This window comes from Syngnathoides biaculeatus, chromosome 6, assembly GCF_019802595.1.
Source record: "Syngnathoides biaculeatus isolate LvHL_M chromosome 6, ASM1980259v1, whole genome shotgun sequence".
In the NCBI taxonomy this organism is placed as follows: domain Eukaryota; kingdom Metazoa; phylum Chordata; class Actinopteri; order Syngnathiformes; family Syngnathidae; genus Syngnathoides; species Syngnathoides biaculeatus.
Window position 1 is genome coordinate 12,817,914 of NC_084645.1, and position 24,116 is coordinate 12,842,029.

The 24,116-nt window shown below is 38.7% G+C and overlaps 1 long non-coding RNA gene across 2 annotated transcripts; it reads right to left on the reverse strand.

Moving 5' to 3' along the window:
* Positions 1 to 1,140: 1,140 nt before the first annotated feature.
* Positions 1,141 to 22,997, reverse strand: LOC133502242 (uncharacterized). Of its 2 annotated transcripts, XR_009795410.1 has the most exons (6): positions 22,951 to 22,997; positions 18,809 to 18,965; positions 6,785 to 6,902; positions 6,646 to 6,702; positions 6,004 to 6,134; positions 1,141 to 3,833 (listed from the first exon to the last, which is right to left on the reverse strand). It is a non-coding gene; the product is annotated as an uncharacterized LOC133502242 (long non-coding RNA). The 2 variants fall into 2 exon arrangements; XR_009795409.1 differs by having other exon boundaries at positions 6,646 to 6,902.
* Between the last annotated feature and the right edge of the window lie 1,119 nt (positions 22,998 to 24,116).

Consider the following 24,116-nt stretch of genomic DNA (forward strand, 5'->3'; position numbering starts at 1 on the left):
ATAGTACTTTTCTTGATATATTTTTATTCATTGTGTTATGCCACATATTTAGTGAATTGAGAGGAGAACGTGGTTCTGCGCTGGGTATGAATAATTAAGAGGAAATAAATAAAACTGAACAAATGAGGGTGGGGTGTGTTGGGGTGGCAGTGAATAATCTTATCGAAGCCAACAGCTGCACTGAAACCCTAACTCCCACCCATGACTGGTACAGAAAACCCCTGTCCATACAGTTAAGCTGCTTATAAATATTTGTAATTAAAAAAGGGAGGGAAAGCAGTAAGAGTGGCATCTTTATCACTGGAGACACTCCTGCTGCAGGTGTCTTTCTTGCCAAAAAAAAAAAAAGCGGTCTGATCTGACAGCATAGGAGTGCACAGAATCCAATCAGTTTGTCCTACTAAGCAGCTATATCCCCAGTCTTCACTTCCCCTCCACATGCACTCTCATATGTTTAAGAGTTCATTGGCAATTTGTTGTGTGGTTTCATCTATTTTTGTCAAGCTTTTTAAATTACACCATTGAAGCCCTATTAATTATTCATCATGATTTTTTAGCCGTGTTTACCACAACACCCCACCCCATTCCCCATTTTTGGGAGGAATGATGACTAGTTTAAATGCTTCGTTTCAGATGTTCATATTCCCAGTGAATTTTCTAGCTTTTGTTTTGGAGCCCTTGGCACCATGGTTTCTGGTTCACTTGTGAGCTTTCATAACAAGGCTCCACCCAATTCTATGCTTCTATCAAGCTCAGTTTCAGTTTCAGCTAATATACTCAATTGTCAAAATGAAATAGCATTTTATACTGCTGATTTGAGTATGGCACAGTGGGCAATTGGTTGGCATATCTACCGGACAGTTCTGAAAGCTGGTTTAACTCTGGCCTCACTATTGTGGAGTATAGAAGTATAGAAAATAGTTGGAAAATCACTTGGTACAATGCTGTGTAAAAGTATTTGTTGCCCTCCTGATTTCAGTTTTTTTTTTTTTTTGCATATCTATCACACACAGTTTTCAAATATAAATCACTTTTAATATCCAAACCCACAGAAATACAAAATGCCATTTACAAATGAGAATTTAATTTATTAAGGCACAAAAAAAAAAAATCCAAACCTTTCTGACCCTTTGTGAAAAAGTAATTGCCCCCTGCTAACCCTTGTTAACAGGTGATGCCACCCTTGCCAGCAATAACTGAAATCAAGCATTTGCCATGATTGGTGAGGAGTCTTTCACATAAACTCTGGAGAAAATTTTGTCCCACTCTTCTTTGTGGAATTGCTTCAACTCCACCATATTGGAGGGTTTTCTAATATGAACTGCCCGTTTAAGGTCACACTACAACATCTCAATTGGATTTAAATCCAGACTTCGACTAGAACGCTCCAAAAGCGTAATTTTCTTTTTTTTTTGAGTCATTCAGAGGTGGACTTACTGGTGTATTTTGAATGGTTATCCTGCTGCATGATCCAAGAGCGCTTGAGTTTTAGGCCACGAACTGATGGCCAGACTTTTTCCTTCAGTATTTTCTGGTACACAGGAGAATTCCATCAATCACAACAAGATGTCCTGGTCCTGAGATAGCAAAGCAGCTCCAACACTTTCAGCCAAATAATTTTGCATCACAAGGCAGTATTTACTGAAATCACTGACTGGGCACGGACCAGACAGATACTCAGAGAGCGGTATAGACTATAAATTGAATTGAAATGAGGGAGAAAAATCTGAAAATGGCTGACAAAGGAAAAGAAAATTTAGAACGGGTAGTCATTTTTGTGTGTATACTTTTCAGGTTGGAATTCGCACTGGGAGCTCTTATTGAAAGTGCATGCAATATATTGGCATATTAGTACTACAGAAGGATATCAAGATAGAACGATACTTGGTAGGGACAGAGGTATACTTGCTATTGACTGTAAATGTACAAAATGTTTTTCTACCATGTTGAAAAAAATGCCATCAACAGAAAAGCCTTGGTGCTTGTCATCTGTGATAAATGTCTAGTCCCTCAAAAATACATAATAGATTCTTTTAAAAGAAAGGTTATAGAAAAAAAATCACAATTGCAGTGAATAAGCATGTTGCTGTTTTTTTTCCCATCTTTCCTCAAATATTCCAGATGCTTTGTCTTGGAAGAATTATGGAAGCTTTCGCTTCTGGGGAAATTGCTTTTATTGCAGCCTCATTCCTCTCCGAACTATTACAGACATGCGTGGGTGTGCACTATTCCATACATTAAAAGTGCTAGATTTGCTGACACCATGAAAGTCCATACTAATCCTCCTTGACCAAAAAGGAGGGAATTCTATTAGACATTAAAACTATAGTTTTTTGTTCTGTTTCTCTCACATTGGAATACCTGTTCATGTCAGTTCACGCACCAGATTGAAGTATAAGACCAGCTGGTTAGTTTTCATCTGATGACCATTGTTATTAGTGATGTTTATGATTGCAGGTGACTCAACAATGATTCATGCCATGTCATATGACTTAAACTTTCACCACTGCCAAATAAATAGGTGACCTCCAAAACTCAAAGTGCAAACGGAAACTGAAGATGAATATAAAGCGATGTTATGAGAGGGATCAACGGCACGGTTGCCTTCTATGTGTAACCTGACCTTTCAGGAAAAATTGTACTTAGTATTTGTTATCCACCTCTCCTCCACCATCTTTTCTCCTCTTTTTGGATTAAATTCCTCCTCTTTAGCTACTGTACACTTAGTGACACAGTGATATTATTGTGAAAAACTGAAGGGTAGGACCCAGAGGGGACTGATGAAAATACACAATAAGAGAAGCACAAACACAGACCAGAGAGGACGAGTGGATCAGTGTTTGGGCTTACATTTGGCAGACTTGTATGTAATGAATAGCAGAGCAGCCATGGGGAAGTGTATTAAATTTACACATTTTTCTTCTCGCTACCTTGAGCAATGCAGTCCTGAACATATGTCACCACCACCAACTTTTCTCTGAGATCATCCATGAAATGCTCATCTCGACTCTTTCACTTCCAAGGTCTGCTAGACAAGTCGTGGTGTTCTCTTATCACCACTTTGCCTTTTGAATAAGTGGAATAATTTACTTGCTGCAAATCATTAATTTGCACTCACAAATCATTAATTTGCACTCACCAGGACCAATTACCTTATCAACTATTAAAGTTAACAGCTTCATACTGCATATTGTACTTTGTAAAAACACATTTGTATTTTAACTGCAACAAAACACCCAATAGAGAAAATTAAGAAAAAAATGGCTTACAGACTCAATGCAGTAGAGATGAAAGCCTTGGTAATAAATTATGAGATAGCTGGCATCTCTCGGTGCTTTGTAATGCATTCCAGAAACAGATCATTATACTCATAGTCTGATATCTCTTTTCTACAGTTTTGTAATATTGTTTATTATTGCCATAAAGGCAGAGACTTTGTCAAAGAGGTTTTTCATCATGCCTGTCGAATTTAGACATATGAGACAAGGTGACACCTAACAATTGATCAACAGCTTCCACTTTAAACATTGATGTTCTCAGAGGTAAGTGGCCACGGATATTATAGCAGTGGTGCCTGTGTAAACTGGCTAGCCCCTGAAGACCACATTATAATAGCCTATGAGTCTATTCTGAAAAGAGTTTAACTCTGATGGGACATTGTGATCTCCTATGAACTTTGTCGAAATAATCATTTGAAAGTGCAGGATGGTGGAACAGCTGGAAAGTGTTGGCCTCAGAGTTCTTAGATCCTGGGTTCGATACCATCCTCGCCTGTGTGGCATTTGTATGTTCTCCCCGTGCCTCCATGGGTTTTCTCCAAGCCCTCCAGTTTCCTGCCACATTCCAAAAACATGCAACATTAATTGGACACCACAAATTGCCCCGAGGTGTGATTGTGAGTGTGACTGTTTTATCTCGATATGCCCTGCGATTGGCTGGCAACCAGTTCAGGGTGTACCTGCCCGTTGACACCTGGGATAGGATCCATCACTCCCCGCGACCCTCGTGAGGATAAGTAGCAACGAAAATGGATGAATGGATGGGTGGATAATCATTTGAAAATGAACTATTTGGGAAGATTTATAGAAATAAATTGTTGTATTTTGATGTTTATCTGTTTCCAAATTTGTCAAATCTGTGTTGATAATGTTAGAAATCATTCACATGCTCATTGTCTCCACATAGATCGTATATTATTAATCATTAAAAATAATGAGATTTGAGGTCATTTGAGCAAATTTGTTACATGAGCGATGTGTATCTAACCAACAGCCCTTTGCGTTACTCCGGTAGCTCTCAGTTTCAAAAAAGTCAGTGACCCCTGGTTTAATGTGTTACAGAGTGTCATTAAAAGGTTGCAATGGCAATTAAACAGAAAAATAAAAGGTATGCACAGAAATGGAGGTCCTGTTGTGTTTCGCTGTTGAGCTCCTTGTTAAAGAACACCAAGCTGTCAAAAAGTACAGAATTATTGAACACTTTGACATGCGTATTCAAAAATTCAGAGTTCAAATTCAGTTCTCTTGTAAAAGTAATTTATGCGAGTTGTGTATTAGCCTTAAGCGTTTGGTTGCAGGTCTACCAGTCTCAAGGTTCAAACATACCAACTACTTGCTTCTATGAATCATTTGGCTTTTATTTAGTCATAATGACCAAATAATGAGTCACTGATGGTGTAGTGGGCCACTCGCCTGACTTTGGCGTGGGTAGCATGCGTTCACTTCCCACTCAGTGATAGTGTGAATGTGAGTGTGAATGGTCATCTGTGTCTCTATGTCCTCTGTGACTGATTGGCAACCAGTGTAGTGTGTAGTCTACCTTTTCCCCAAAGTCAGTTGGCATAGGCTCAAGAACCCCGTGACCCAAACCAGGTTAAGCGGTGTTGAGAAATGATGGACCAAATAGTGAGTTTTTCATGTCTAATCCCTGGATTATGTTGTGTTATGGAGCTGACAAAACATCACGAGTCAAGGACGGGGATGACAGAGACACAAACAACTATTCACACTCGGTCACATTTTGGATTTATGCATTGATTCTAATTTGCATGCAATAGGTGTGTGTGTGTGTGGGGTGGGGGTGGGGGGGGTTGGGGATTAAAAGACAACTGTGGCAAAAAGTTAAAACCCTCCTGTTCTGAGGTAAAGATTGCATCAAACATGCTTCCTTGCCAATCAGTTATGCAATTTATAAACCACAGTCCATTCTATTTCTATTTCATTTATCTTCATTAAAGTTGTGAATAACTGGCGTCTCTCCAAGATGACTTTGGGTGTGAGACGGGTACACCATTCAATCAGAAAGCACTTAAAGAAAGACACCCATTCACACCTGTGGGCAATTCAGAGTACTATATTTACTTACGAATGATATTTTTCAAATATGGGAGTAAACAGGATTACCCAGAGGAAAGACATATGTCAGTACAGACCAAGTATACAGTATATATTGGACAGCAATATAGTCTGCTTCAGTTCCTGCAATAAATAAATAAATACTAACAACATTTATAAAGCATTGTGTGTTGGATATGGATGATACTGTCTTTTTGAGGAAAGTACTAGAACACATTTTTCGGTGTAAATGTTTGAAAATGATGGTTGTAAACCCTGTTCTAAATCTACATGTATTAAGTTGGTCCGAGGAAAGTGGTCGCTGCCGCAGTGAACAAGAGCGAGGGCATACCACAGGCCATGAGCATTGCTATCCATGGACCTCGCCAAGGTTCTGGGATATAGATGAATTACAAAATCAACGTTAATTACAAATCACTGACTGAATGCCATGAGTGTCGATGAGAGAAAAATACAGCGAGAAATTACAACCCGTGTTTACTGAAAGGACTATCGTATGTGATATTTTGTTTTGTTCTGTTCAGTCGTAATTAGAAGTCAGATCAAATGAATGAGGATGCTTATTTCATGTACAGTATGGATTGATGCATTATTATCGATTACTGACTGGATACCCATGGACTACTAGTATATGTAAATGTTTACTTACTTCGCTTTCTAAGCAGAGACATCAAGATACTGTGGTGAGCTGGTGCATGTTGCTGATCCTAAAGCACTTCAGAGAGGCCGCTTGAGAAAGTTCTTGCTGTTTGTCAAGAGCAGGTTGCTGTCATGCTGCGCCTTGCATTAAAAGGAGAATGCATCTCGCAACATTTTGGGGTCATCTGACTTGACTTGCAAATAAGCAATACATTTGTCTTGAGTCTTACTATATCGAAATTCTATCTCAAATTGAAATCAACACCTTGTTAGTGTTATTTCCAGTAGAAGGAAAACAAAAATCAACTATATTATACAATAGAATTACAATAATTAAATGAACCTGGTGTGAAATATACAAGGGCATTCTTTATCTTTTTTAGATTTTTTTTTAATCATTTTCTTGGTCTCACTCTTCATGTAGAGATCTCTGTTATTTTCCATTTTGGGAGAGAAACTACCTTCAGTCATAAATATTGTGTATAGCTGTGTATGTGAACAATTGCAACTCATCCATAAAGTCTACTCTTCCTGGCTTCGACAGGAATGCCTCATGCCGATAAAGCTGATTTCAAATCACTGTCGTTTCATTTGAGATGTAGTGCAAATGGCATGAAGAATAGCAGGCTAAACAAATTCACAGCTTTCTCACCTTCTCCCTCTGCCGCTCTTGTCTCTCGCTCTCTCTGAGCCTCCACTGGTGTTCCTTCTGTTTTATAGTGACAAGACACGACCTGAATACAAAAAGCCGTAATTCTTGACAGTCTCCCTTTATTTGTTTCTTATCGTACTGATAAGATGATTTTCACTCTCTGGGTTTGTCGTGTCTTGGCAGAAGTTGGCCTGGTCTCATTTTGTCTTTCAGTTGCTGCTCTCCTATCTTCCTGACAGTGCACAGTGCACACATTGCTGTGTGGATGACAGAGTTGAAAACATAAGATGATTATGGGAAGATGCCATTTTCCCGAACACACAAAGATTAGGAATAGGCTTTAGGAAATAATGATGTGTGAATGTTTCATTCATTTGTGCCAATGTGATGCTTCATTATACTGTTTAATAACGACGATAAAATGCCCAATTATGTACTCTATTTTCAATTGACCTCTTAATAGAACCGCATAGACGGACATCTGAGGGCTGATTTTTGACTGTTTGGTGTTATTGCTTGTGTTTAATATAAAATTCAGTCATCTATACTTCAGACAATTTGGCTGTGGTAAACCTTTGCATGCAAAATTAACTATTTAGAGACAACTTGAGTAGACTGACTCAAAGGGAGATTACAATAGGTCAGAAAATGCATAAAAGCCATATTCTCGAACCATCGCTGTGTTACATTGCTTTTAAATTCTCTAGTGTGTGCATTGTGTTGAATGCAGTAAAACACGAGCTTGAAAGCAATATCTCAAGTTTGATCAATGAGCCCATAGCACAGTCCTTTCAGTCATTAGTGCATGATCGAAACAAAAGACGTCGAGATATGTTCCAAACTACCCCAATGCGGGAGATAGAAATCTGAAGTCTACTTAATAACATTCCCACCATTCCCATATTACTCGAGGGTCTCTCTTCAAGAAATGAACTACAAATATAAAAATGTCTACTCTTTAATATTTGTCAAAAATTTACACTTTAGATGGATGGCACTTTATTTCACATTGGTTGAATAATGAAAAAGGCAGATAATCCGAATGGCAGTGATACCAATGAACTCAAGGACAAAAGGACAGGGAATGGACCAGAAGCAGCTGCAAATAGAATCATGACAATTCACAATTGTTGTGTTTTCCTTAACATCTGAAAGGGCAAAAGGACACCATCTTATTACTTTTCATCTGTTGGAATCCTAAAATCAATACACTAGCATTGCTCATACATTCATTAGCCTCCTTATTCAAACACATAAACAGTAAAATGGATCAATTCTTGGCATTTCAGGGCAGTGTTGACACCACTGCTTTTGGTTTTATTCTATGCAACCCAACTTTAACAAAGCCCCGGGTTTGAATTTCACACCTGCAGAGAGAACACCCACACATGCCACAGCATAGAGACTTAAACCCATTCCCTAGCAATGGCATCAAAACATGTATTTTGGAATCCATCTATTCCCTGCCAATGACGTGAAAAGAAGTCAATGGCCTTTTTCAATGCAGATGAATGGGGAAGGGTCGTGCGGAGTTTGTGTGATTGTCAACCCTCTGGATAAATGCAATGAGGAAGGAGACCCTGTAGAGCGCAACAATACCTTGAACAGAAAAGTGAGAAGACAAAATGAAAAAGACTTAACAGAAATCTTTTTGTACTCAACATTTATTGCGCCAAGGCAAGTAGAATATTCCTGCAATTGACAGGAATCATGCCCGAGATCATGCAAGGGGAATAAAGAATGACGCTCCAAGCCGGTCGGTTTGCTGCAAACCTATCACCCAGAATGCTGGGCCATATGGTGACATCATCGACCGGTTTCCAGCTGATCGTCTGCTGACCAGGATTTTGATTAAATAGCATCTGTAATCGTCAGATGAGTTAACTCCCTCTTGATTTCCACCTGAGCTTCATCACTCCAGATGATATGGAGACAAAGGGAATTCTTTTGCAGCTCCTCTTAGCTACATTTTAGCAAATACGTTCCTTCAACCCTTGTTACATAAAAACAATTTCGTCACACTAGTTCACATTACTATGTAACGTCTGGTGCCAGTACTGATTTGAATTTTCCATTTCTTCCATATTGCAGGAACTGACTACCTGTGAGTTGTATGTCTTTGAGAATTGCAACGTAGAAAATTATTTTTTTTCGTTTTACTTTAGCAAAGAATATTATCAGTAAAAAAATCGCTAGAAATGGTATGTACTGTATTTTTAAAAATTCACGGTTCACACATCCAACAGATGTTCGACACCCATTTCAGTAGGCAGCATAGAAAAAAAAAGTTATTGGAACCTTTTTTTTTATATGTCCTATGACAACAATTTCAACAATGTATTTTTGTAGCAATAGTTATGTTTCTAACCTGCGCATGTTGTGCATTGATTGGAAGTAGAGGCTGGTTTCAAGGACAATGACAACCATACATCGTTCTATTCACAACCACCAAAGAATAAAATCCAAATGCTGATCAAACTTGAGTAGATTTTATGTGCAGGGCAATAAAAACATGTACAGTTGAGCAAGCAATAGAGAAGAAGTATTAGGAAGAATAAAGTGCAAGTGTGGGACTTGCATTTGTTCACGCATTTTTCTCAAATGTAAATTCTATAAAGTTACATTTGTAAATAAATGAGGTTTATTTTGTCGAGGCTCTTTGTCAGTGTTATCTTAGTTTCATTTGTCTGTGATTTTTGCTAACAAAAAATAAAATGTTGGGGTCAAATTCATTGTTCTGTTTGATCAGCCTGTTTTCACAAAAAGTCTTTTTTCCCTCCAGAAACAAATTTTGCTGAAAGTAGCCTATATTTTACTGCTGATTACTAAAGAATGGTATAAGCACAAGACAAACTTTGATTTTCAGATGAAAGAAGAGAGCCCAATATTTCTTTTCGTGGTTTTGGTGTTTACAGACACTTTTGGTCAGTTTGTGGGGCTTGAAAAATAAGCGAAATTGCTGGAAAGGGCTGGCACTCTAGGGTTTCCTTGCTCAGGAAACAGCTGGTTGTGAATGACTTCAAAAGCATTCTGCTGCACTTATATTGTAATAACATACGTACATATGGATGGTTTGGTCGTTTTTAGATGAAATCAACGTGACGGACCCACCTATGTGGAGTTTGCATGTTCTCCCCATACCTCCGGGCACTCCGGTTTCCTCCCACATCCCAAAAAACATCCAACTTTAATTGCCCTAGGTGTGATTGTGAGGCTGGCAACCAGTTCGGGGTGTACCCTGCCTCCTGCCCATTGACAGCTGGGATAAGCAGCTAAGAAAGTGGATGGATGAAATCAATGTGATATTTTAGCACAAGTCAGCTATGAACAAATATGCGCGACACACAGCTGATGTCAATAAAATACTTGTTCTTCATTCACTTCCATTAGAACTGATAATAACACTCATCTAAACCAAGTTCAGTAGGCCTGCTTTGTTTCAAAGTGATATTATGAAGATCTTAATAGATTAATTCAATTCTCCCCGATGTTTCTCCATCATTCATTACAGACAGCATGTCTACAGGAGCAGCTGCTTCTTCCTCTTCTACTCCCTCTTGTGTATTCAGTTCATTTGATTATTCTACGTGTTGTGCTAAGGCTTTGTTGAGACAGCGTTCATATCACATTTGTTTCTCAAATCGCATCTCAAAGATAAGACATCCACATTGTTATTTGCAAAAGATCAGATCCAATTTGCGTGTTGCGACAATACCAATCTCTTTCAGTTGCCACACCAATGATGTTCGACCACCAATAGGTTTCTGTACATATCAATGATGTGGTTGAGTACCATGGCACAAGATAATCATAAGAGCAGCTGTAACAATCTATTCCAGCATCTGTTCATAACCTGATGCTTTTGTTGGGTTCGACATTTACACTGCTCCATGGGACAGAAGCTATGATTTCAAAGACACAATGAAATGAGGAGAAACGGAGGAGGTAGTTTGAAATGTTCTTTGAAGGTTTTTGTCCTGCCCCTGCTTATATAAAACTGTTGAACAAACCAGACAATTCTAAGAAAATATCACACAGTAGCCTCTCTCATGTTAACTAGTTCAATGAGTCCAAATACATAGTAAAATATAGTGTACCATTTGACCTTCCTCCTTGAATGCAGTTCTGTCACTCGGGGCAAAGACACTTTGAAATTCAACTCAAGTTTCAAGGAGTTGAGTTTCCAACTTAAATTCAGCCACCCATCCATCCATCGATTTTCCAAGCCAACTATCCTCATAGGGGTTTTGTGAATGCCACATCGGGTGAAAGGAGTGGGAATACAGTTCAACCAGTTCACCCTGAACTGGTTGCCAGTCAGTCGCAGGGCAGATATTAACACCATCACTGAGAAGGAATTCATCCCGCACTCCCTGCACCAAAGTCAGGCGTGTGTACCAGTACACCATCAGTGACCCAACTTAAATTCATCAAATGAAAAGTGATGGAAATAGTACCTCAAAACTAGGTGCGACATACTTGGAATTGATTATTTTAAAAAAAGAAAGTACAATTAAAAGTTAAAAACAACAAACAAAGCATTTAAATCATATTTTGTATTCCAAACAATGCAGAACCTTTGTCAGTACACATTTCCCCAGTACAGCGATTACACTGAGGCACACCTTTGAGCTCGGCTACCAAAATGGAGGAACTGGAGGAAGCAGTATTGGGAGGAAAAATTCATTTAAAAGATAATGAAACAAAACATCTATCCATTGAATTTCTGAGCCGCTATTCGTCACAAGGGTCACAGGACTGCTGGAGCCTATTTCTGCTATCTTGGGGTAGGTGGAAGGGTACACCCTGGACTGGTCCCAAGCCAATCACAGGGTACATAGAGACAAGTGGCCATTCACACTCACACCTACAGGTAATTCAATTCAGTTTTTGGGATGTGGGAGGAAACCGGAGTGCCCGGAGGAAACCCACGCAGGCACGGGGAGAACATACAAACTCCACACAGGTGGGTCCGGGATCAAACCCGGGACCTCAGAACTGTGAGGCCAACACTTTCCAGCTGCCGCCCCATTTTCAAGTCTCAACTTTTAAATTTAAAAATCTCCAAATCACGAATGGGTTTGATAAGTACAAATTAAATTAAATGTGCTTGTAGTTGTCATGACTTTGAAAGACTTCAAAAGACAATTATTCAGCAGTTCATTTGAAAAAAGGATTTTTTTTTAGAAATGTGTCTTGGTCAAATAATACTGAAAATTGTACCGTTGCAATTACCTAACAAGATGAAGAATGAAAATAACTCCAAGGAGCCCCAAACAGTGTGTAATCCTCCAGTGAGAAAACAGGCAAAGTTTACAGCTGTTACCAGCTGCTGCAGCTCAGTCTTAATGATACAAAAGCAGACCCGAAGAGCATTCTTTTGCATTAAGTATTTAGTTTCACCACGTTGCTGTAAACAAACCTCATACTGTATTTGACCTTCTGCAATGGGAACACTGTGACTTTCTCAGGAACATTATGAAATTCTACGTAGGTGGCAAGAATAATTGAGTGATGAAAAGCATTTATGTTATGTCATATGTTTACGAGTGCTCTACATTTTGAGTATATTGGGTTATAAAAAAATTCAAAAAGTTTCAATCACAGTACATTTGCAGCCATTGTCTGTTAGAATCACAACACTGCTCATACACTTATTAGCCTCCCAATAAAACCGGATAAACAGTAAATTGATCAACTCTTGGTATTTCAGGACAGAGCTAACTCGCCTGCTTTTGGTTTTATTCAATGCAACCCTACTTGCACGGGGCCTTCCACTTGAATTTCACACCTGCACAGAGAACACAAATACGTTCCACACTATAAAGACTTGATAAAGTCATTCACTGCCAATGTCATCCAACGATGTCATTTAGAATCTGTCAATTCCCTGCCAATGACGTCAAAAGACGGCAATGACCTCTTTCAATGCAGATAGGTAGGGGAGGGTCTTGTTTAGTTTATGTGTGATTGTTAAGCCTTTGGCTAACTACGATGAGGAATGGCACCCTGTAGAGGGCAACAATACATTGAAGTGAACAAAAAAGTGAGAAGACAAAATGAAAAAGATCTAAAAAAAAAAAAAAGAAAAAGAAAAAGATTTTGGTACTTATATTTCTTGTGCCAACACACACACAAAAAAATATTCCTACAACTGACAGGAATGATGCCCTGCCTAGATCATGCAGGGGAATAAAGAATGATCCTCCAAGCCGATCTTTTTGCCGCAAACCTATCGCCCAGAATGCTGGGCCATATGGCGACATCCTCGGCACGTTGTTGTAAACAAACCTCATACTGTATTTGACCTTCTGCAATGGGAACACTGTGACTTTCTCAGGAATATTATGAATGAGTAGGTGGCAAGAATAGTTGAGTGATGAAAAGCATTTATGTCATGTCATATATTTACTAGTGCTCTACATTTTGAGTATATTGGTTTATAACCTTTAAAAAAAAGTTTAAATTATACTGTAAATCCAGGCATGCTCTTGTCACAGTGTTTAGTACAAAGAAATTTAACTGCACAGACAATTATTCCAATGGTTGAGCTCTGATCGGTAACATGAGTACATTGTGGGCTTTTATTAATTCATTTAAATGGTCAATCATTGTCCCAAAATACTGTTATGCTTTTGTTCTATCAGTTAATTAGTGGCTATGTAAACCCAGCTCTCACTTGCAGTACTTTCTAGACCTTTTAGAGGGCAGTGTAGCTCTATTGAAATGTGGTGGTGGAAGATTGATTTTTGTGAATTCATTCCTTCATTAGATTCCATGCACTGCCTGAATTACTGTTGCATCCAACTAAAAAAGTCCCTCTTTCTATGGATTACCTTTATCAACCGAAGTTTGGTCTAGAATGAATGCATGCTGAAATCTGATGTACTATATTTCTGCAACCCTATTCATCCAGACTGTTTAAATAGTGATAGCATGGTTGGATTCATACAATCGAAAAGATAAAAAGCGAAATGTTATCTGTGACAGGGCATTTTGGGTCATTCTGAAAGTCTGTCTTTCCCATCAAACTATTTGGACTGGTCATTCTTTGCACACAACGTTGACAATTTGGGATCTAATGTAAATCTCTTGACATTCCCTTGCTAATGTTATGACAGCTTGTTAGCTTCTTCATTCCACGAGAATCTATGAGAGTTGACAGCGTGAATGAATTTTTGCATCTCCAGGCTCTGCCCTTGTCCACATTGCTCCCTTCTATGTCAAGGAGACTTAATTCACAGTGATGAGCAATCATCAGTAGGGTTAAAGTGCAACAAGTAAAGAGACCTTAATGCTAGCCTTTGTCATGGAGCTGTCTATAAACTATAACCCGTAACTCAACCGATTCATGATGGTTCAAACTTTTCAAATGGATCATTTCTCTACTTATGTACAATGATCAACTTTAAACATGAATGTAGTAACTATTTCAGACAATACCTATCTCAGTTCATTTTTTTTTTTAATATCAGGAAGATAATCTGTTTTTTTTAAATAAGTAAAACGGAAAAAGACAAGACAAGACAAGGAGCATTTGAGCGTCTGGACCATTGCTCGTCTTTTCATAGATTGAGAAAACAAATAGCTGAGCTTCACATCAACTAAAGTTTGAGTGATGTATTGAGATTTTAATTGTGGAGGGTTATTGCTGGCAGTCTTCATACAGGAGGAACAAAGAGCCTTGTGTATTGTCCCTGTTTGCCTCCCCCATGGTTGATAATCAATGAAAGGACAGTACTGCCAACTATTGACTGAAAAGTAATGAATGCCACTTCTCCCCAAGGATCCATTTGAATTTTGACAGGCAGGATTCAAAGGTCTTGCCTTCCTTTGGTGGTGCCAGAAAGAAGCTTTTCACAGACACAGGGGAGGCAATAGAAAAGCTGATGCAGGGATATAAGAGGGCTGAAATACATTAAGCTACAGACTCTTGGAGATCAGGTGTAAGCACTTTAAATCACTGCACATACACAATGGAAAAAGACACTTGGGCAGTCTTTTTCATGTATCTATCTTTCAACAGAGCCGCACTGATGAAATGGAACTTGTGAAACACACTTTGGAAAAAATATTGTGAACCCTAAAGAAAAGTAGCCACTCCCACTAATTGCTGGTGCCAAGAATCCAATATTGTTGTGCTTCTCTTTTTGAAATTTGATTGCAACTCTTCCCCTGTCATAACAATGAGTCATTTATCAATTGCCTGTTGTTTTTGTCCGTGTTGTACATCCGTGATAGCCGAATGACGAGGCAAAAATGAGCGCAGACACTGCATGCACCACAGTCTTCCTCAATAATGATAATGTAAGCTCAATAAGCAAGCCGAAGATGTGCTGATACACCTGCTTGCATCAAATGCTAAATTTAGTCTGAGAAATTCAATTAAGATTCCTGTAGAGCCCAAAATCCAGAATTATTCCATACGAACAACACTGCAGCAAGATGGGAAATCCAGTTGAAATTAAAATAATCGTAAATGTGATTGAATAGTTTTTTCCTGTATCTGGCAAGCAGAATGATGTCATACTACAACTATGCACAAAGGAGTATTGTAAGTGCCATATTTGTTTTAAATATATTGCATTGTTGCTCAATATGGTGTTGAAATTATACACAGTGCGATAATTCACATATAATCGAAATAATGTATAATTAGACTTCACAGCAGGTTTTATTTGCATTTGTCAACATTTGATAGATATACAGTACAAGGTTAGTCAAATCCTCTGAGTTAAGGTTACCCAACTAAAAACAACGAATTATCATGCCACGCAAAAAGAACAACTTGAAAAAGATTAAACGATTAAAGATTAAAACAAAGATGAGATGAAAGTTGGAGTCACCTTTCAAGCACCATTCTGCTACTTGCTGGAATATCCATCTATACCCGCAAGGCAATTTGCAGTTAAAAGAAAATACACACGTTTATTTACATATTTAATCAAGCATGGACAACATGCAGCCAAGCTGACATGGACTGTCCTTCCTTTTTAACCAATATTGACGTCGTGAAAGAAACACATCATTGGTTGCCTTCAGGACCCTGTGAGGTGGAATTGAGAGATTGGATTTGAGCATATTCCAGAAGATGTTCATTAGTGTGTGTTGCATGAGCATTCTACTGTGTAAAGTGCTGTATTTGGAACAAAAACACAACAAGGTAGCATTAAGTATGGTAAAAACTCACATATGCATTTAATACATGGAAGATGTGAGTATATGACATCGTTAATATCAACTAAGGGCCTCTGACCCAACACACCCTCCTTTTAGGGCAGAGGTGAAATTTTTGCCATGTGCCACACTGTAGTTATGGTTTACCTTAGACGGTCATAATAACTGTGGAAAATGTTTGATCGCCTCATCTTTTTGTTACATAAAGCATACATAAAAAAAAAAGATGGATTGCTAGTCTTGAAATTGTGTTTTTTCCAAAACAATATGTTCAATAATTTTTTTTTAAGTGGTTTGGTGAGAAAAAAATATTGAAATTTCGTAATTTTATCAAATCTGAAGACAAGTTTCAATTTTGGCACAGATTTTTAGGATGAAATATGAATTAGTTGCACAAGATTTGCGTTTGCACACCACATAAATTGATACAGCAAACCACTTCTGCCTCAACTGGCCGTGAATTTGACTGCTATGTTTAAGGGAGTAATCCAAGGAAAGGATCACCGGACGATAATACTGACTAAGGTGAAAGTCCTGGAACGAAACAACCAAACACCTGACCAAAATTTACAAATATTTAATGTGGGATGCCACACTAACTGGTGAACACCTCATGGCAATATAAGCAGGCAGTGAGAGAAGAGGCTTTCAATTTGTAAACTTTCCCAACTGGCTACAACAATTTGGTAGATGCTGACTTGTTGATTAGTAAAAGTCTTTTGTTGACCAACTGGACTTTCTTCATGAAGTCTTATTCATTATCATCCACTGCACTTCCTGTTAAACCTGGGAGGAGGGGAGGCCTGATCCTGTTCACCTCAGTTTCTAAATACATGACACGTTTGATGAAATAAATAAATAAATAAATAAATAAACAATCAGCCTTGCAACTGACTGGCAACCAATTCAGGGTGTTGTCTGGTTTAGCCTGAACCGAGCTGGAATAGTCTCCATTTCTCCCGTGATCCTTGTAAGGATAAGCATCTTGGATAATGGATGGATGGTCGGATTATTAATCCATTCATTTTCTTTGCCACTTATCCTCACTCGGGTGGCAGTGAGTGCTGGAGCCTATCCCAGCTGTCACCGGGCAGGAGGCAGGGTATACCCTGAACTGGTTGCTAGCCAATCACAGAGCACATTGAGACAAAGAGCCACACTTACAATCACACCTAGGGGCAATTTAGAGTGTCCAATTAATGTTGCATGTTTTTGGGATGTGGGAGGAAACTGGAGTGCCCAGAGAAAACCCACGCAGGCACAGAGAGAACATGCAAACGCCACACAGGCCCGGGACCTCACAACTGTGCGGCCAATGCTTTACCAGCTGAGGCAGCTGACCCACCGTGCCGCCGGATGGATAAATAAAAAAATATATTTGCAAAGATTGAGAAATAAGTAGTTCTCAATTGTGGAAATTTAGGATGAAACCGTTTTGCAACACTTCAGCTTTGCAGAATTTTTAGTCATGGTTAAAACGGTGCTCGGTGACCCACTGGAGGCATGAGTCACACTGCCCTTTTGCCTGCATTGTAGGCAAAACAGCAATATGTGATATTTGATAGGGTGTGGTTTTAGCTTATCTGCCAGACAACCCTAGAGAAACTTAAAAGCTAGAAAGAAAGGCATGATATTTCCTAATTGTTAATCCCCATTTTATACTTACTTGATGATTCATACAGTTAAATGCAACTTTTTATTGATACAATACATGACCATCTGACGTACATCTTTTGTGAAGTATATGAGAATCACCTTTGGCCACTTACTCTTTAGCTCAATATCACCACTAATAAATCCACTTCTAAACCAGAACCAAAACAGGCCTCAAGTCCCCAGATGTTTCTAATGATGTCTCCTCAACTGATTCCCATCAGGCAGATCTTGACAGAAGTATATGGAATAACAGTCAGAGGCCAACTACTTAATTTACTGTGATTGAACGCTAATTCATCAATCAATCAAAAGCCTTAAATGTCATTATATGCTGTGCATATAATGAAATTGAATCTTTTGATTGAAGGAAACAGGTTATGGTTCAACGTCATGTCCCAACTAAGGAATTTGTACTTTTCAGACTTTTTTTTTTTTCCAATGAAACATTGCAACAGGAAACAACATGGAAGCTTCCTAACAGTTTTTTTTAATAGCCAAACTATGATGAATAGTTGTACTGTATCATTTTGACACATCCTTCAAAAAACAAACTAAAATAAGATTTACAATAATTTCATGTTTTCACTGACATGGTTACTCTTATTGTCCCAGTGAATGAAATACAGTACTGAAATTCTGAACCAAACACTGCCACATACACTGCATTTTCCCATCTTCAGCTGAATAAAATAATGTTTAATAAGCTAAATATAATCTTTCCAACAACAATTTACCTGTATATGACATATATGAGGAGACTAAGCCAATTAAGGTTTTCACAAACTGAGCAGCTTGAGAAATAATTTGTAATTTTACATTATTATAATCAAAAGTTTGTAACAGTTCAACAATATATATTGCAGTAGATTGACTTTGTGCACCATTCATTTTCCATTAAGTACAGTATAACTCATTACTTTAATCCTCAAATATGCCATTTAAAAACGTTATTTATTTTAGAATATTACACTATTGTTCATGTAACCATCTATGGGATGAGGTCACTTGTGAACTCAAGTAGGCTTCACTCCTCTTTTAAAATTGCCTTCAAACAAAGTTGCATTCCAACTTAAGATCAAATGCAAATTTGCTCAAGTTGACATTATTTCAGTAATATCACAGAGATTCAAATTTGAATGGGGTGAGTAGTCAAATATTTGTGCCCATTAACTTCATTCTAGCGTTCACAAAAAGTGAAGGGAAGTGAAAAGTAATGCGGGAAGAATCGAACAACTCCTCGATTTCATATCTGTTCAGCGTTTCTAATGTTGTCTCAATGTGTTTCCCTGGTACATATTGTTTAAAGAGTGATGTTTACATACCTTCTTACCTCAAATGCATTAGTGCTGTGTGCAGAGTCTATTGCAATAAATGAATGTGTCTCTTAACATTGACACCTCGGCTTGAATTTGAGGCCCTGAGATATCACGGTGACATATTCAGCATCTACAAGGGACTTCTTCCTTATGCAATGTCTTCATATGAATCTAAAAAATAGATAAAAAAAATAAATACATAAATGCAAGCCTGGACCACCAAGATCTTTAGGGAGTTTGTCATATGTGAGTGATAGCTGACTAATACTTTTACCCGTTCATACGGTCACAAAACTCCCAGACGTGTTGCAGTCATTAGCATTGCAAAGACAGCAGACATAGGGCAAGATACCAATGCTAAATGTCTGATGTGTGAAGGGAACTATCGTGGAGTGCATATTTCCCCCTGAGGCAGATGTCCTCTGTTTGTTGTTTTTATGGCAGTTGGTGACAATCCGAGAGGCGTAATCATGCTGCACTGTGCTATTTTTCCAGCTTGAGTGAGTAAGAATTCAGAGCTGTTGCCTGGGACTTTGTTCCAAATCCCACAACTCGCTTAGCCATTTAGATAGATAAGGTCTCCACTCTTTTAACAGCAAATTTACTGTCTTCTCATTTATTGCACATGCAAGAAGCAAACAGTCATTACTCATACTACATAGTTCACACTTGAAAGGGCATGCATGCATGAAATTGCTCGCATTCTCACATGATGTTAGGTTGGAACGTGTACCATGGCAAAACAGTGAACATTTCAAATCATACAATGAGAGAAGAAATACACCTTTTACTAATCTTTGTCAAAGGATGACAACATAATATTTTTGTGCAGATCTCAGGGTTTGGAGTCATATTTTGCTGCACACAAGCCAAGATGATAATTTTGTTATAATCCATTTCAAGGGAAATAATTATGCAACTAATGAAATCTAATCCATGCCCTTGCATCATCCTCTGAGGGAAAGCCATGTGCCAGCCAACAGGAAGACAGGGCTGCTGTCTTTTTGTATGCAACAAGCATTGCATTAATTGGTTTTGAGCACCATAGAGGAATACCAAGAAGCAAATACAAGAAAAATTTTGCCACCAGTTTTCTCTATAGCCCAATTGAGTCTTACTGGTTTAACAACTCAAGCAATGCATCTTGAGTCTCAGTCATGAGCTGGATTATAACGCCTTTATCTAAAGTGTTATATGGTATTTTGTTTGGTGAGGGCATACATTCAGCTGAGAGGCTGAAACTCATTTCCTTAATTTTATACACTGTATATATTGTACAAACCTAATTCCAATGAAGTTGGGACATTGTGTTAAACAAAAACAAATCGCAACGATTTGAAAATCATGCTCAATTGGCAAGGCCGAAAACCAACATTGAGTGCCCATGACGTTCAGTTCCTCGTGTGGCACTACATCAAAAATTAACATCAATGTATATAGGATATCGCCACGTGGGCTCAGGAACACTTCAGAAAATCAATGTCAGTAAATACAGTTTGGTGCTATAGCTGTGAGTGAAACTTAAAAACTCTTCTGTGCAAAGGGATGAATAGCTTTCTTTCTGGGCATCCATCTGGGGGCATCCATCTGGGGCTTGTAGGTCCCTCAATATCTCGGTCACCTGTCTTTGACTCAAGAGCAGATCTGGCTTGGGATTTCTTGAGACAGGTCGGTAGGTGATAAAGAAGTTGAAGTGCGTTAGGAAAACAGCTCACCGAGCTTGATGGGAGTTCAGCCTGTGAGCTGAATGGAGGTAGGCAAGATACTTGTGGTCTGTGAACACTCGGAACAACATGGGTACTTGGGCCTTGGCAAAAAATACCACACAGTGCAGCATTGTTGTACCTTCTCTCAGCAGCAAGAATACAAAAGGAAACTGAATATCCCACCACCAACAAGTGCCCTAGTGTAAAATCTGCCACTGGGATCTTTGCCTCTAAGCAGGTGATCAAAAACTCTCCACATCTCAGTTAAGCAAGTGTCAAGGGATGTCTGAACTGCCGGTTTTGCGTTGCTCAATGACATCTCCCATGCTGCCGCTTTGCCAAAACTCATGACAAAAGTGAGCTTGGCTCGTTCCTGAGCGCAGGTGGACAGTGGGAGGTCAAATACTAAAAATCACTGGTGACTAAACTGCGCACATAAGCCCAATTCCCCAAAATAATGGGGTGGGTGCTGTATAATTGGTTCACTTGTGCTGAGAACCCTAGGCGGCGGCGGGGGTCCCTCCTCGGTAAGTGATCCCACAGCGACAGAGGGGGAGTTCTCTGGATCCAATCGTGCACCTTCTCTGTCTAGATTAGTGGACAAAACCATCACGGCCTCCATGAACCTCTGCAATGTTTGCTCATGCCGAGAGAAATTTGTATTCCTCTTAATTATGCTGGGACATTTACCGGTAACATGATGCATGTCTTCCTATGAATTAATATGATTAACCAATAACAATGACATATAAGGACATATTATTAAAGGTAACTTGATCAAATTTGTTATGTCAGAAGTGTTTATCAATCAGGTAGCCATTAATCAGTTCTCAAAAAGTCGCTCCTGGCTTCAAAAATGTTGGTCACCCCCTTTCTATAACATTCAAACATAATATTTTCATTGTCAAATAGCAAGACCATAATCTATTCAATATGTCCAAAAAACAAACCAAGACGACGTCCATCCAGCCATTTTCTGAGCCACTTATCCTCACAGGAGTGCTGGAGTCTCTCCCAGCTGTCATCGGACAGCACGCAGGGTACACCCTGAACTGGTTGCCATCCAATCGCAGGCACATGGAGACAGACAATTGCCGCACTCACAATCACACCTAGAGGCAATTTAGAGTCTCCAATCAATGCATCCTTTTTGGGATGTGGAGGAAACCAAAGTGCCCAGAGAAAACCCACGCAGGCACGGGGAGAACATGCAAACTCCACACAGGGAGGGCTGGGATTTGAACCCCGGTCCTCAGAACTGTGAGACCAACGCTCTACAGCTGTTCCACCGAGCTACCTTGGAGCATGTGAGTTATAAAAATCACTCATGGTTTAATGCATTATTTAATTGAGTATTGTTCCATAACTAGCTGGACTAAAATCACCTTGCTATTGTTTGTTTGTCCAAGGACATTCCTATGTAAGATACAACAGCTTGAATATTAGTGAATGTGACTGAAGCACCTTATGTTCTCTTTTTTGGGATCTTCCAAAGAGCACAAGGACAATCAGTCTCTTTGTCATACATCTTCCTCTTTTAATCATTTTTTTCTCTTTGTCTCTTTTTGATTACATCGTGTAAATAGTTCTTTGTGCTAAAAAGAAAACTATCAATCTTCCTTAATTATTCCACAAAAAAAGGGGATTTTTGCAAAACATGTAATTCCAAAAAAAGGTTTAAGTAATTACTCTTTGGCTGGGATGAAAAAGTTTCCCTTTTGCCTTGGTGCTTTATGCAACCCATTTTTCTTCATTCATTAATATTTAGAAAAAATAAATTTAAATTACCCCGTCATTAATTACATTTGTGTTTTCAAATGACATTAACACTTTTTTGTTTTAGATTTTCTCTACCCTTCTTCTGATGAATACCTTTGCACAATAAGACCCCTGTGGTATCTGTGGACCATAGCTTATGTCGCAAGACACACACACACACACACACACACACACACACACACACACACACACACACCACACACACACACACACACACACACACACACGCACACGCACACACACACACAATTGTCAGCAAAAGCTTTATAGAGCAAGCAGAAATGTATTTGGGGTAAATCAGAGCCACTTTAAATGGTGGCAATTGTGTGGCGATTTCAGTTTGACATGAATTTAAATGTAATCGCTTAATTCTGAACACAGCCATGCCCCCATTTATAAGAGACAGAATATTTTGCCAGTAAAAAATATGCTTGGCTGGTGGATTTTTGTCATCTATCAGCCAACTTGGCCGGTTAGTCAACAATTGAATTTTTTTTAAAATACTGTGTCACATTCCCATGTTCTGTTTCAGTTGTAACCTGCTTCTTCCAACAAGCAGTCTAATGTTTAATGGTTGAATAACTGTTGATACAGTATAATATTCTGTATTTATGCAGCATCAAACACCCATAAGAGCTTCGATTTATTCAGGTGCAGGTGTCATTTCACACCTGACAGCAGCGTAGTGGAGGTTTGCGGCAGTTGTTCAGCCTTGTTTCAGTCTCCAATGGAAAAGCCTTCTTCTTCCTTTTTTCCAATATTGATTGCTGTTTTTCGAGTCAGGTCTCCTGACCTCAGCTGGGATGTCCGCTTGTTTGTCAATGGCGATTCCTGTAGGGAGATAGGTCACAGTTGAGGGTTTCTTTCCAGTCTATATTCCTCCACTCCATGACAGGTGAGGAAGTATGGAAACGTTATAATCAAGTGGATACAGGTTCGGGCAAACCACATAACTTGATCATGAGCACGCATACAGAAATGAGATAAGAATCAATAAAAGCAATAAAAAAAGATGTTAGGACAAGAGTAATGCTGGGTCACATCCATACTGCAACAACCACACAAGCAGTCCACAAAAAGACGTACATGTTCGTTTGCAGCTGTTAAAATATATATTTTTTCTTGCTGTTTTCGTTGACACCGTGATTATTATATAATTATTTTCTGGAACAGTAACACAGAATAATACTCTAAGTCAACTTGGATAGTTACCATCTTGGATAGTCAGCAAAGTCAACTGGGAAAGTCTCCAGCTCACCTGTGACCCTAGTGAGCGTAAGGTCTAAAGCAAAGCAAAGCCAAGAAAATGTATTTGGATAGCACATTTCATACAAAAGGTGCTATAAATGATTAAAAGCATTTAAATACATAAGCAAAAACATTTGAAAAAGTTGAGTTTAGTTTTAATGCAAGAAATATCACAGAAAAAAGGAAGTAGTCTAAATGAGAAAAAAAAGGGATTTTAATCTGGATTTGGAAACACACTTGGGGCTGACGTCACATCTGTTGACAATTTAATCCTTTTTTTGTTTGCAGCATTATAGCTAAATGTTTCTTCACCTTGTTTCCCATTGGACTTTGCGCTTTATTATTAGACCCGAGTCAGTCAATCTCAGAAACCTACTGAGCTTGTATTCCATTAGCATTTCTCTCATGTATTTAGGACCTGAACCATTTATTGATCTATAGACCAGTAGCAGCACTCTGTTCTATAACTGACTGGAAGCCAGTGTAAAGACTTTAGATTTGGAGTTAAATGCTCTGACCACTTTGTTCTGGCCACAACCCGAGCTGCAGAATTCTCAATTGAACTTCAGCTTTTTATTCCTCTTTTTGG